The sequence below is a fragment of the Dendrobates tinctorius genome, unplaced genomic scaffold (genome assembly GCF_039654945.1).
Source record: "Dendrobates tinctorius isolate UK_male_01 unplaced genomic scaffold, ASM3965494v1 ptg000180l, whole genome shotgun sequence".
In the NCBI taxonomy this organism is placed as follows: domain Eukaryota; kingdom Metazoa; phylum Chordata; class Amphibia; order Anura; family Dendrobatidae; genus Dendrobates; species Dendrobates tinctorius.
The window spans coordinates 2,544,084-2,558,065 of NW_027361847.1; the positions used below are offsets into that span (position 1 = coordinate 2,544,084).

Genomic DNA, 13,982 nt, shown 5'->3' on the forward strand with positions numbered 1-13,982 from the left:
CCTGAGCCCCGCCCCTGATCACATGACGGTGACGTCACCACAGGTCCTCCCGCGCTCAGTGCAGCCGCTCCGTCCCGGGTGTGCGCAGCTCGTGTTCTCTGGGGTCAGCCAGCAGCAGATTTCCGGTTCCCGCCATTCCGGTGAGATGACAGGAGGGTTTGTGGTGAATCTGTGAGAGGAGAGTGTGGGGGGAGATCAGAGCTGTTCCTGTGGAGGCTCCTGCTCCATGTGACTGCGGCTCCTCAGTGTTGGGGACGGGCAGCATTGTATGGGGGATGTGCAGCGTCTCCTCCTCCCCTCACGGCCCCCGCTGGCGGTGTAGTTACCACGGTGACCGTCCCCCGCTGGAGATGTAGTTACCACGGTGACCGTCCCCCGCTGGGGGTGTAGTTACCACAGTGACCGTCCTCCGCTGGAGATGTAGTTACCACAGTGACCGTCCTCCGCTGGAGGTGTAGTTACCACAGTGACCGTCCTCCGCTGGATGTGGAGTTACCACGGTGACCATCCCCCGCTGGAGGTGTAGTTACCATGGTGACCGTCCCCCGCTGGAGGTGTAGTTACCATGGTGACCGTCCTCCGCTGGAGGTGTAGTTACCACAGTGACCGTCCTCCGCTGGAGGTGTAGTTACCACAGTGACCGTCCTCCGCTGGATGTGGAGTTACCACGGTGACCATCCCCCGCTGGAGGTGTAGTTACCACGGTGACCGTCCCCCGCTGGAGGTGTAGTTACCACGGTGACCGTCCCCTGCTGGAGATGTAGTTACCACGGTGACCGTCCCCCGCTGGGGGTGTAGTTACCACAGTGACCGTCCCCCGCTGGAGGTGTAGTTACCATGGTGACCGTCCTCCGCTGGAGGTGTAGTTACCACAGTGACCGTCCTCCGCTGGAGGTGTAGTTACCACGGTGACCGTCCCCCGCTGGATGTGGAGTTACCACGGTGACCATCCCCCGCTGGAGGTGTAGTTACCACGGTGACCGTCCCCCACTGGAGGTGTAGTTACCACAGTGACCGTCCCCCGCTGGAGGTGTAGTTACCACAGTGACCGTCCTCCGCTGGAGGTGTAGTTACCACAGTGACCGTCCTCCGCTGGAGGTGTAGTTACCACAGTGACCGTCCCCCGCTGGAGGTGTAGTTACCACGGTGACCGTCCTCCGCTGGAGGTGTAGTTACCACGGTGACCGTCCCCCGCTGGAGGTGTAGTTGCCACGGTGACCGTCCCCCGCTGGAGGTGTAGTTGCCACGGTGACCATCCTCCGCTGGAGGTGTAGTTACCATGGTGACCGTCCTCCGCTGGAGGTGTAGTTGCCACGGTGACCATCCCCCGCTGGAGGTGTAGTTGCCACGGTGACCGTCCCCCGCTGGAGGTGTAGTTGCCACGGTGACCGTCCCCCGCTGGAGGTGTAGTTGCCACGGTGACCGTCCCCCGCTGGAGGTGTAGTTGCCACGGTGACCGTCCCCCGCTGGAGGTGTAGTTACCACGATGACCGTCCCCCGCTGGAGGTGTAGTTACCACGGTGACCGTCCCCCGCTGGAAGTGTAGTTCCCATAGTGATCGTCCTCCGCTGGAGGTGTAGTTACCACGGTGACCGTCCTCCGCCTGCGAGGCTGATAATGAGCGGTCAGATCGGCGGAGGAGGCCGCGGTGGAGTTTTGTGGCTTTTCCTCCAGATTCTTCCTGATAAATGTTGATATTTGGGCAGAATTTAGTGATTGTCGTTCTCTCGTCCCCTGTGATTTCCATCTTCTCCTCCATCATGAAGACGCCGGCAGGACGAGATCCCTCCAGCTGATCCAGTGCTCATCCCTCCTCCTCCTGAATGACCCCCGAGGATGGACGAGGACAGGGATGAGACCACCAGGAGATTATTCCACTGCGCCCTGGAGATCATCTCCCTGCTGAGCGGAGAGGTAACTCCTCTACATTTCTATCAGCTTTATTGTGTGATGTGACGACTCCGACACCGGGAAGAGGAAATCCAGAATAGGAGAGAAGGATTCTCTACTGTAAGAGCAGGGATTCTGTGGAGCTCTCTGCCCGGAGGAGTTGTCATGGGGATTCCCTATAAGAGCTGTAGAGGGGCCGGGATGTCTGTCCGGAGTGTAATAATATTCCCGGTTATGGCCCCAGATTACTGGAGACGGTTATTGATCCCGGGATTTCTACTGATTGTCAGATCTGGAGTCGGGAAGGAATTCTTCTCCCTAAGTTTCTCTCTCCGTACACAGGACTACACAATAGTGAGGAAGACACCGGGGGACTGTGTGACTCCCATCATCCATCTCCAGGAGTCAGGAGGGCGGAGCCCGGGCTCTATCACAGAGCCTCCCCCGCACTCCCCGATACATGAGAGGAACAAGAAGATCCTGGAGCTCAGCAACAAGATGATCGAGCTGCTGAGCGGAGAGGTGACTGCTGGGACATTATACAGCACTGGAGGATTCTGGGTGATGAGCGGAGAGGTGACTGCTGGGACATTATACAGGACGGCACTGGAGGATTCTGGGTGATGAGAGGAGAGGTGACTGCTGGGACATTATACAGGATGGCACTGGAGGATTCTGGGTGATGAGCGGAGAGGTGACTGCTGGGACATTATACAGGATGGCACTGGAGGATTCTGGGTGATGAGCGGAGAGGTGACTGCTGGGACATTATACAGGACGGCACTGGAGGATTCTGGGTGATGACCGAAGAGGTGACTGCTGGGACATTGTACAGGAGGGCACTGGAGGATTCTGGGTGATGAGCGGAGAGGTGACTGCTGGGACATTATACAGGACGGCACTGGAGGATTCTGGGTGATGAGCGGAGAGGTGACTGCTGGGACATTATACAGGACGGCACTGGAGGATTCTGGGTGATGAGCGGAGAGGTGACTGCTGGGACATTATACAGGACGGCACTGGAGGATTCTGGGTGATGAGAGGAGAGGTGACTGCTGGGACATTATACAGGACGGCACTGGAGGATTCTGGGTGATGAGCGGAGAGGTGACTGCTGGGACATTATACAGGACGGCACTGGAGGATTCTGGGTGATGAGCGGAGAGGAGACTGCTGGGACATTATACAGGACGGCACTGGAGGATTCTGGGTGATGAGCGGAGAGGTGACTGGTGGGACATTATACAGGACGGCACTGGAGGATTCTGGGTGATGACCGGAGAGGTGACTGCTGGGACATTATACAGGACGGCACTGGAGGATTCTGGGTGATGAGCTGAGAGGTGACTGGTGGGACATTATACAGGATGGCACTGGAGGATTCTGGGTGATGACCGGAGAGGTGACTGCTGGGACATTATACAGGACGGCACTGGAGGATTCTGGGTGATGACCGGAGAGGAGACTGCTGGGACATTATACAGGGCGGCACTGGAGGATTCTGGGTGATGAGCGGAGAGGTGACTGCTGGGACATTATACAGGACGGCAATGGAGGATTCGGAGAGGTGACTCCTGGGACATTATACTGGTCGGCACTGGAGGATTCTGGGTGATGAGCGGAGAGGTGACTGCTGGGACATTATACTAGACGGCACTGGAGGATTCTGGGTGATGAGCGGAGAGGTGACTGCTGGGACATTATACAGGACGGCACTGGAGGATTCTGGGTAATGACCGGAGAGGTGACTGCTGGGACATTATACAGGACGGCACTGGAGGATTCTGGGTGATGAGCGGAGAGGTGACTGCTGGGACATTATACAGGGCGGCACTGGAGGATTCTGGGTGATGAGCGGAGAGGTGACTGCTGGGACATTATACAGGGCGGCACTGGAGGATTCTGGGTGATGAGCGGAGAGGTGACTGCTGGGACATTATACAGGGCAGCACTGGAGGATTCTGGGTGATGACCGGAGAGGTGACTGCTGGGACATTATACAGGGCGGCACTGGAGGATTCTGGGTGATGACCGGAGAGGTGACTGCTGGGACATTATACAAGACGGCACTGGAGGATTCTGGGTGATGAGCGGAGAGGTGACTGCTGGGACATTATACAGGACGGCACTGGAGGATTCTGGGTAATGACCGGAGACGTGACTGCTGGGACATTATACAGGACGGCACTGGAGGATTCTGGGTGATGAGCGGAGAGGTGACTGCTGGGACATTATACAGGGCGGCACTGGAGGATTCTGGGTGATGAGCGGAGAGGTGACTGCTGGGACATTATACTGGACGGCACTGGAGGATTCTGGGTGATGAGCGGAGAGGTGACTTCTGGGACATTATACAGGGCGGCACTAGAGGATTCTGGGTGATGAGCGGAGAGGAGACTGCTGGGACATTATACAGGGCGGCACTGGAGGATTCTGGGTGATGACCGGAGAGGTGACTGCTGGGACATTATACAGGACAGCACTGGAGGATTCTGGGTGATGACCGGAGAGGTGACTGCTGGGACATTATACAGGGCGGCACTGGAGGATTCTGGGTGATGAGCGGAGTGGTTACTGCTGCGACATTATACAGGACGGCACTGGAGGATTCTGGGTAATGACTGGAGAGGTGACTGCTGGGACATTATACAGGACGGCACTGGAGGATTCTGGGTGATGAGCGGAGAGGTGACTGCTGGGACATTATACAGGGCGGCACTGGAAGATTCTGGGTGATGAGCGGAGAGGTGACTGCTGGGACATTATACAGGGCGGCACTGGAGGATTCTGGGTAATGACCGGAGAGGTGACTGCTGGGACATTATACAGGACAGCACTGGAGGATTCTGGGTGATGAGGGGAGAGGTGACTGCTGGGACATTATACAGGACGGCAATGGAGGATTCTTGGTGATGATCGGAGAGGTGACTCCTGGGACATTATACTGGTCGGCACTGGAGGATTCTGGGTGATGAGCGGAGAGGTGACTGCTGGGACATTATACAAGACGGCACTGGAGGATTCTGGGTGATGAGAGGAGAGGTGACTGCTGGGACATTATACAGGACGGCACTGGAGGATTCTGGGTGATGAGAGGAGAGGTGACTGCTGGGACATTATACAGGACGGCACTGGAGGATTCTGGGTGATGAGAGGAGAGGTGACTGTTGGGACATTATACAGGACGGCACTGGAGGATTCTGGGTGATGAGCGGTGAGGTGACTGCTGGGACATTATACAGGACGGCACTGGAGGATTCTGGGTGATGAGTGGAGAGTTGACTGCTGGGACATTATACAGGATGGCACTGGAGGATTCTGGGTGATGAGCGGAGAGGTGACTGCTGGGACATTATACAGGACGGCACTGGAGGATTCTGGGTGATGAGCGGAGAGGTGACTGCTGGGACATTATACAGGACGGCACTGGAGGATTCTGGTTGATGACGGTGTCGTTGTTGTCAGGTTCCTATAAGGTGTCAGGACGTCGCTGTCTATCTCTCCATGGAGGAGTGGGAGTATCTAGAAGGACACCAGGATCGGTATCGGGCCGTGATGATGGAGGAGCTCCGGCCTCTTACACCACGAGGTGAGCAGCGAGGCTCCTTGTTGGCTCCGGTGGATGTGATGACGTCTCTCCGGCGTCCTCCTATAATAGATGAGTTTTCTCCAGACTTCCTCTGCTTTTCTCTACATTTTCTCCGTCTGACAACAGCTTTCATTTCCCTGATTATTTTCTTCTGATCTGTGAGTCGCGGTTTCTCCGCTGTCGTCTCATCTTCATCAGTCTTGAGTCTTCGTTCTCTTCTTTCAGAATCTTTCTCCTTCCTTAGAGCATCGGTCACATTTTGTCTGCAGATGTCTCGTCCTTCTGTCCATTCTCTCCTGTCAGTTCTTTCAGTCCCTAAGTCTGTTGTGGATTGTTACTCAGCAGAGTCGGGGTTAATTTACTGATGATTTTCCACCTAATCCGCTGTCGCTCGTCCGTCCCTCAGAATCGGTGCAAGGGCTCAATGACCGCAAAATGTCAGGGGGTCCGCTCTTCCTCTTCATGGGGTCTGAGCAGAACGATATAAGTGGGATGGTGACGCAGGTGTTGGTCCTGCAGGGACATCGGGCCGCACAATGATGGTAATAATCAGTGTAAGTCTCCAGTAAAGGGTTGTTTGTTCAGTAGAATATGTATTATGGGGCTTTTCTGTGGAATCTGAGCAGACAATCTCTCCTTGGCTCCCCGTGTCCCTCAGTCAGCGCCCATGACCCCGGTGCCTGCTCTGTAGTGTCCTCTTATATTACACAGTGATAGACTCTAACCACTGTGTACCGGGGGCTCCCACAACACCGTCCTCCCGAGCGCTGTCACCGTTAGCCGTACACGTGCCTTTTCCTCCTTCAGATACAAAGAACTTTCCGCGCGCTTTCTGCCTATTTTAGTGTTTTATACCGAGGCGAATGTTGAGATTTATTTCTATATAAAAAAAGAATAAAAACGCAGTAACTGGTCTTTTAATAGGAGGACGGCAGGTTCTCTCCTCTGGTTGGTTGGGCTAGTTGGCAGTACGGAAGGGAATTAGATGCTGTATGAGTGGCCGCGGCCAAAGCATTGATAATTCCCTTACTGCAGTAGTCTAATTGCCCATGCACAACAAGCAGCCCATCCGGCAACTAATTATCCTAGGTGCAGTTCCCTGAGTGACCTGAGGGTAAGGGGGGCGCCGGAGAGCTGCGAGTTCCAAAGTGGAACTGAGAAAGTGGGATATCCATAAATCTCTGCAGTTCTTGGAAGGTTGTTAGCAGTGGTGGGGCATCCAAAATAACCCCCCTGCGATAAATTGTTAGGGCAAGATTAGCTTGCTGTATATTTTTGTCACATGGTGCCGGTGGTGGGATAACTAAGATAAGCCCCACTGTGCCTGTGATAGCCGTGTGTCGGCAGTGCGTCACGTCCCTCCGTCCGCTGACACACCCGGGTCAGTGGTGGGATCGTGACATATTGGTGGCACAGGGTGTGCTTTCATTATCACATTTTCCAAAACTTTAAACATCCCAAGGAGCACTGTGCAAGTGATCATATTGTAATGGAAGTAGTATCATGCTACTGCAAATCTACGAAGACCCGGCCGTCCCTCTAAACTTTCATCTCAAACAAGGAGAAGACTGATCAGAGATGCAGCCAAGAGGCCCATGATCACTCTGGATGAACTGCAGAGATCTGTAGCTGAGGTGGGACAGTCTGTCCATAGGACAACAATCAGTCGTACACTGCACAAATCTGGCCTTTATGGAAGAGTGGCAAGAAGAAAGCCATTTCTCAAAGATATGCATAAAAAGTGTTGTTTAAAGTTTGCAACAAGCCACCTGGGAGACACACCAAACATGTGGAAGAAGATGCTCTGGTCAGATGAAACCAAAATAGAACTTTTTGGCAACAATGCCAAACGATATGTTTGGTGTAGTGGCAACACAGCTCATCACCCTGAACACACCGTCCCCACTGTCAAACATGGTGGTGGCAGCATCATGATTTGGGACTGTTTTTCTTCAGCAGGGACGGGGAAGATGGTTAAAATTGATGGGAAGATGGATGGAGCCAAATACAGGACCATTCTTGAAGAAAACCTGGTGGAGTCTGCAAAAGACCTGAGACTGGGACGGAGATTTGTCTTCCAACAAGACAATGATCCCAAACATAAATCAAAATCTACAATGGAATGGTTCACAAATAAACGTCTCCAGGTGTTAGAATGGCCAAGTCAAAGTCCAGACCTGAATCCAATCGAGAATCTGTGGAAAGAGCTGAAAACTGCTGTTCACCAACGATCTCCATCCAACCTCACTGAGCTCGAGCTGTTTGCCAAGGAAGAATGGGCAAGAATTTCAGTCTCTCCATGTACAAAACTGACAGAGACATACCCCAAGCGACTTGCAGCTGTAATCGCAGCAAAAGGTGGCGCAACAAAGTATTACGCTAAAGGGGCCGAATAATATTGCACGCCCCACTTTTCTGTTTTTGAATTTCCACAAAAATTTAAAATAACCAATAAATTTAGTTCATCTTCACAATTGTGTCCCACTTGTTGTTGATTCTTCACCAAAAATTTACATTTGGTATCTTTATGTTTGAAGCATAAGTGGGAAAAGGTTGAAAAGTTCCAGGGGGCCCAATAATTTCGCAAGGCACTGTAGATTTACGATGTTTGGTATCAAAAGAAAGATAATGTAATAAGAAAAAGGATACCCCTGTCGTCACTTTGTGAGCCTCACAGCCTGAGTTATGGCACTTATAAGTTTTTAGTAACTTTAAAAAGGGGATTACAGTCCCTAGCTCCGCCCCACCAGTGAGGTCAGCAAAGAAAAAGCATAAGGCTAGAAGGCTCCATCAGGCTGTTATTCAGACCTAGGGAGACAGCGATCTACCATCCGTGCTGTGGACTGAATCTTTGTCCTTGGGAACTCCCCTCCCCCAGCTCCACATGGCGTGCCAGTGACTGAGATGTGTAAGTTTCATATTTAATCCATTTTTCTTTGTAATTGTATATACTGTATCTTGTCTCTTTTGTAACATCTTTTTATACTTTTGTAAACACTTCCTATATTTTCTGGAGTAAATCTATAAATTTACTAGTTTAGTTTTTCCTTGCTTTATAAATGTACCTCCATGACCTGCACCCTAATTACGCTACCGTGCAGGTTGGCTTCTGACCCGATATTGATTTTAATTGTCAAACGAGGAGCTAATGGCAACAAATTGTTCTGGGGGATTTGGGAGACCCTGGCAGTGATGAAACGGAGGTTTTATGTGGGCATTTCCTGCCTGAGCCTGGGAATATACATACAGCCCTCACTGCAGAGTGCCAATAACCCGTACACATTAGGCAGCCTTTCTGACGACTACTTATTCTGGATGCAGTTCCCGGACTGACCTAAGAGCAAAGGGGGCGACACAGAGCTGCAAGTGCCAAAATCGGAACTGAAGGTGGAAACAAAAGTTGTAGGTGCTTATATGACCCACGACCAATAATAAATAATAAAGTTGTGACAATCACTGGGATATAATATATCCCTGACAACTGGGGTGGGGGCAACTGTTGTGAGCACTTTTGACCTGACTTCTGAGTTTGGGCTCCCTCTGGTGGTTGCTGCGGGTAGTGGAGCTGGTCGGCTTGACAGAAGTCAATGACCTGAAGAGGATGAGTCGAGGTCAGGTATTACAGACTGGGAAGATTTAAGTGAGCAAGCTTCCTTCAGTTGCTGCTGGTGATTTGGTTTTCTTCCTGTGCAGTTTGGAAGTCTGATTTTCCCCGGCTTGGTCCTGCATCGTTCAGATAAATTATTTGTTTGCTGGAATCTTTTTGCATTTGATCCAGTTTTGCCTTTCTCTGCTTTCTGCTTTACTGGGTGGGTTCAGTATTGTTCTCTGCTGGGACCTGTGCTGGACCCCATTCCATATGCCACAGCTCATGTCAGTCTGTTCAGTATTGCTAATCCCCTGTTATATCAGTATCTTTTGTTTTGCTTCCAGTTCACACCAGAATTCTGATCTAGTGGGGTGGGAGAGGTCGTGTGGCCTCAGTATTTTTGCATATCAGACGTGTTGGATTTTTAGGGTTTTTTGCGTGATTGCAGACAGTATCTTTCCTGTCCTGTTCTATCTAGACAGTTTGGGCCCCATCATTTGCTTACTCTATTTTCTGCCTGTGTTTGTGCCTCATCTTGTCTCACTGGCAATATATGTTTGGGGCTATCTATTCCTTTGGGGTTTTGCTCCGGTGCAGTTTAGCTTTCCCCTTTCTTGCTTTAGGCTTAGTTAACGCTTTGGCTGTGTCGAGGCGTCTAGGGCATCGTAGGTACATCCCATGGCTAATTCTAGTTGTGTTGTTAGGTTTAGGGGTGTGTAATCCGCTAAGTTACCAACCATTCTGGTTTCCTGGTTGCCTAGCTTATTTCCCGGCTATCCTCCTTGGTGACCTATTCATAACAGGCAATCACACACCCGCAGTTACTGACACTTAAAAAAACAACCACTGGTAAATGGTAACGGTCCTTCCCGCAATCTCCATAACGGTGAAATAGGAGAGAAGAAACCGCTGGATAGAAATGTGGAGCTTTCTCCAGCTCCTCTGTGGTTCCATCCCTGGTGGAGGGAAACTTGGAGAAGTTGTGTTTCTTAGTGCGGCTCCTCCATCTGACTGACGAGGGTCTTCTCTGTCCCTCTCCTCAGGGTCCTCATCCTCCGAGTGCAGAGCAGAGAGCATTAGGCTTTGACTTCGCTGATTATCACTTCACACTTTGGGCCACTATGTGCTGGGGCCTCGGTACCAGTGGTGAGGACCACAACAATGTAATTTAGTCCCTGATACATAAACCTAGAATTACCGGTTCTGAGAGACGTGTCTCATATATAGACAGACACACGGCAGATCATGTATTCAGTCTGTGTGTCTCCACAGATGGATCCAGGAGGAGAAATCCACCAGAGAGATGTCCCCGTTCTCTGTATCCCCAGGACTGTCCAGAAGAGAATCACAACATCCCGGAGGATCATCAGGTAGATGACCCTGAAGACCTCACAACATCTGACCATGAAGTGATGGGACCTGAGCTCATCTTACATTTTTCTTTTTAGGGTGAAGGGCTGATTGATATTAAGGTTGAGGTTATCGATGAAGCCGAAGAAACAATGGATGTTTGGGCCGATCAGCATGGTAAGGAGGGGACTGTCATGTCTCTTCTGTGGTTACCTACTACTACTCCCATCATCTTATCACATGACACAATCTATAGTGGTATGTAAAAGTTGGGGCACCTGTGGTCAAAATTGCTGTTGTGAATAGTTGATCAAGTTGAAAATGAAATGCTCTCTTGAAGGCTTAAAGTTAAAGATGACACATTTTCTTTGTATTTTAGGTAAAAAAAAATTGTTTGATCCTTTTTTTTAATGTAATAAATTACAGAAAGGAAAATAGAACAATTCAAAAGTTTAGGCACCCTCGGAGATTTGTAAGCTATGATAACTTTGACAAAGGTTTCAGACCTTTATTAGCCTGTTACTGTTATGGCTTCCTCACTATCATCGTTAGGAAAGGCCCAGTCATACTTTACAAAAACCTTGCCTCCTCTAACCTTGTGGCAAAAAACACCAGCCATGGCTTCTTTTAAGCAGCTGCCGAGCACTCTGAAAATGGTGGAGGCCCACAAAGCAGGACAAGGCTATAAGGAAACAAAGCGTTTTCAAGTTGCCCTTTCCTTAGAAATGTAATTAAGAAATATCAGTTACCAGGAACAGTGGAGGTCAAGATAAGGTCTGGAAGACCAAGCAACGTCTCAGTGAAAGCTGCTTGTAGAATTGCTTGAGAGGCAAATCAGAACCCCCTCTTGACTGCAAAAGACCTTCAGAAAGATTTAGCAGACTGGAGTTGTGGTACATTGTTCTGCTGTTCAGAGACACCTGCAAAAATATGGCCTTCATGGAAGAGTCTTTAGAAGAAAACCTCTCCAGCGTCCTCACCATAAAATTCAGCGTCAGAAGTATGCAAAAGAACATCTAAACAAGCCTGATGCATTATGGAAACAAATCCTGTGGACCGATAAGGATAAAATAGAATTCTGTGGCCACAATGATCAAAGGTATGTGTGGAGAAAAAAGGCACAGAATTTCAGGAAAAGAAAATCTCGCTAACCATGAAGCATGGGGGTGGATCAGTCGTGCTTTGGGATTGTGCTTCAGCCAATGGTACAGGGATCATTTCACAGGTAGAGGGAAGAATGGACTTAATAAAATTTTAACAATTTCTTGATGCAAACATAAAACCATCTGTAAAAAAGCTGAAGGTGGAAAAAAAGAAGAGGATGGCTTCTACAAATGGACGATGGTCCTAAACACACGTCACAATCCACAATTGTCGACCTCAAAAGGCGCAAGCTGAAGGTTTTACAATCTGAGCATCATTGAAAATCTGTGGCGAGACCTCAATATAGCAGAGGATGGAAGACGCCCCAGGAACCTCACAGAACTGGAGGAATTCTCCAAGGAAGAATAGAGGAAAATCCCTCAAACAAAAATTGAGACTCTCGTCTGGCTACTCTTATACTCGTGTATAAGCCGAGATTTTCAGCCCATTTTTTTGGGCTGAAAGTCCCCCTCTCTGCTTATGCGCAAGTCATACACCAGGGGTCAGCAGGGGTGTCTGTTCATACTTACCCCCTCCTGGCGCGGTCTCTGCAGCCCCCGCACTTCTCCCAGGTCTCAGGCTCCTTCCTGCAGCGGTCACGTGGTATCGCTCATTAAATTCATGAATATGCGCATATTCATGACTTTAATGAGCGTTACCGCATGACCACTGAAGGAAGTAGCCTAAGACCGGGAGAAGGGGCTGCAGAGATCGTGCCAGGAGGGGGTAAGTATATGCTATATTCACCTGTCCCCGCTCCATCGCTGCGTTCTGCTCTGCTGTCTTCCTCTGGCAGAGGGTGCGATGACGTAGTCAGTGCGCGCCCTCTGCCTGAACGTCACTGACAGTGACCCGGCAGACACAGTGGAGAGCAGCCATGGAGCGGGGATTGGTAAGTATTGCCAGTGCCGGGGTCCTGAGCCAGCGGTGACCCCGGCCCCTGGCCCCCAGCGTCGGAAAGGTGAGTATTTCAGTTTTTTTTATTTGCAGCAGCATATGGGGGGGTATTCTATGGAGCACAATATGAGGCAGCATATGGGGGGGTATTCTATAGAGCACCATATGGGGCAGCATATGGGGGGTATTCTATGGAGCACCATATGGGGCAGTGTTACAGAACCTCTCAGCACCCAGAATATGTTGTGCAGTTATATGTATGTATAATAGGTTCCATGTGAGATGCATGTCCCTAATGCATCAGCCCACAGGCTGCGCCCCTGGGCAGAGGGGACACGATATTCCCCTTTTGTCCGCCCTCCCCCCACCTTTGTAATTCCCACAGTAAATATCGGCAGGCTCCGGCCACCTGCGGCTTTTGTAATGCAAGTCTGGCCTGCCGCTTTTCTATTGGCCTGCCCTCTGTATCTGTGTGATATATTCCGTGTCCTGTGAGTAAAGTGTTGTCAGACTGGAAATACATGGAGAAGCAGTGATCTTTATATGCGCCCATGTAACCAAGGAATTCCAGCCAGCGTCATTCATTCAGACTCCAGCCAACGCAGAGCGGACCTCCGAAAACACTGGGTGGTACTGAAAGAGGTACGCCAGCTTGGTAGACCCCGTTACACTGGTGGCAGACAGCGGGATATGGTACCCCTTCTACAGGAGGAAAGGAATGAATGGAAAACAACTACAAGAAGTTAAAGAGGACTACATTAAAAGATCTGGTGGAAGCCCGAGGGTTGATCGCCAGCAACAAAACAAAAGCGGATTTGATAGCAGCCATCATGGAACACGACAGTGCAGCGCCGCCCAATGTGAACGTGGAGGAGACTGAATTCCAGAGGGAGGTAAAGAACAGACTGGCGTTCTATGACCCAAACCCTGCAGTAGAGATCATACGAGAGGTGATGGCTGATGTGTGTACTGATCTGAAGGAAAAGATGGCCGAGCGGACCAGGATAGAGCTAGCCAAGATGGAGATGGCAGAGCGGACCAAAGTGGAGCTGGCCAAGATGGAGATGGCGGAGAGAGGAGAGTCAGTGAGCAGGGGGAGCTCTGGCCTTCGACCAGGTACCTTCAACAGTAAGCCACAAAAAGATCTAGTATAATGCCTTCCGACAGTTGGGGGAGGTAGAGGAAGACATTGCTGGCTTTCTGCAGGACTTTGAGCGGCAGTGTGCCCTTCATCAAGTGAAGCCGGAGGAACGGGTTCAGATTCTGGCCAGCAAGCTGACAGGCCGGGCAGCGGACGCCTATCACACGGTACCTGATGAGGACTGTATGGACTACGAGCGGATCAACGAAGTGATCTTGGCCCGGTATGCGCTGACACCAGAGGCATACCACCAAAAGTTCCGCTGACTTATAAAACGCGTAACCGATACCCACGCTGAATGGGCCTGTAAATTACGGCAGTCACTGCTACAGTGGGTACAAGGGAGCCAAGCAACCACTAAGGAGGACGTCCTCCAGCTCTTG

General features: G+C 50.7%; 1 pseudogene; it reads left to right on the forward strand.

Annotated features, from left to right (window-relative positions):
- Positions 1-35: 35 nt before the first annotated feature.
- The window catches only part of LOC141054911 (uncharacterized), a 114,818-nt pseudogene continuing 100,871 nt past the window's right edge, over positions 36-13,982 (forward strand).